This window comes from Meleagris gallopavo, unplaced genomic scaffold (assembly GCF_000146605.3).
Source record: "Meleagris gallopavo isolate NT-WF06-2002-E0010 breed Aviagen turkey brand Nicholas breeding stock unplaced genomic scaffold, Turkey_5.1 ChrUn_random_7180001862858, whole genome shotgun sequence".
In the NCBI taxonomy this organism is placed as follows: Eukaryota; Metazoa; Chordata; class Aves; order Galliformes; family Phasianidae; genus Meleagris; species Meleagris gallopavo.
The window spans coordinates 1-1,341 of record NW_011128412.1 but is presented as its reverse complement, the minus strand read 5'-3'; the positions used below and the strand labels follow the sequence as shown (position 1 = coordinate 1,341).

The 1,341-nt window shown below is 40.0% G+C and overlaps 1 long non-coding RNA gene across 1 annotated transcript; it reads right to left on the bottom strand.

The window, feature by feature from the left end:
- Positions 1 to 60: 60 nt before the first annotated feature.
- LOC104915974 lies at positions 61 to 1,255 on the bottom strand. The gene is made up of 3 exons (XR_796501.3): positions 1,101 to 1,255; positions 202 to 280; positions 61 to 79 (listed from the first exon to the last, which is right to left on the bottom strand). It is a non-coding gene; the product is annotated as an uncharacterized LOC104915974 (long non-coding RNA).
- Between the last annotated feature and the right edge of the window lie 86 nt (positions 1,256 to 1,341).

The following is a 1,341-nucleotide window of genomic DNA, read 5'->3' as shown; positions in this document are numbered from 1 at the left end:
ATTTGTCTCTGTGTTGGTAAAGGTCTCCTCCTGTTGTTCAGTCTCCATTATCTTTTATTCTTAGGTGGGCAGATAAAACCTGTTGTAGAATAATTAAAAATAAAACCACACGTTTGGGAAAAAATAAACCATACGTTGCACTAAAGGGGGAAAAGCAAACAAACAAGAAGAGATGCTTAGATGCTTACTTTCAGAACTTACCGGTTTTATATATGCTTGTAGAGCAAAACTCAAGTGTTCTGGACAGGATCAATACCCAACAGTCTACTGCTTCAAAAGCCTATAAAAACAGCATATGTCAGTCATGGCACTGTTTGCTTACAGCTCTGTTTCTTACTACAACAAAATGGAGGCGTTTGACCTGAGTTTTTGCTGCAAAGCTTTTCTTTATAAGTGAAGAAAACATAACAAGGTAAAATACATCACTAAGAAGAGAAACAGTCACATCTGTAAACTTAAACAGTTACAATCTGGACATGCTCAGTTTTCAAACATTTGCTAGTTTTAAACAATAATGTTTACTGATAATAACTTTCAAATATTTGAAGTGAACAAGTATCCAGTTCCTACTTTTAATAGGTTACATATCATGCCTTGGAATTCCTTTCTAAGAGACGCTAAATATCAATTTGCTCCTATTGTTTAGTTCTAAACAATTTAGACCAGAGAATACAGAACTCATTTTATAATCTCTCCATCAACTTACCAGCAGGCATTCTATTATATCTTCTAAGTGTAACAGATGAACAAGAGAAGTTACGCAATCCACACTAAAAAAACCTCTAGTAAAAAATACTACAACCTAGTTACACATAATCCTCTGCAAACATGCACCAAGAATCTAAAAGCAGCTAAACCTTTTTTATTTTGTGAAAGTTATCTCGTTTGTAATCTATTTTTGATAAAGTGGCTACTAAAGAATAAAGATGTCACCAGCGTCCTCAGACATGACAAAAAAAGGAGGACGCCCGTGTGTCTCTACTCCCACTCCTTTCGGGACAAACTGCCTTCCCCGGACATCCCCTCCCCTTCTGCAGTACAACCGCAAAACCGCGCCATTGGCTATTTCACTGACCGCTCGGGGCAACTTTCGCCTTTACCTTTCTCACCACGTTGCCACAGAACACTCAAAAGCCCACCTTGCTCCTAGGTAGGGAAAGAGGCAGCATTACATAAACCCCCGCAGCCTTGAACCAGTGGCGGGGACCAGCAAAAATGGCGACTACTGTAATGGCGCTTATTTGCTACTAGGCGGAGCCAGGACCAATAAACCATCACCACGCGGTCACAAGATTTCAACCGCTCTGCCCAGAGATACAAAGGAGTCACCCAGCGACCCAA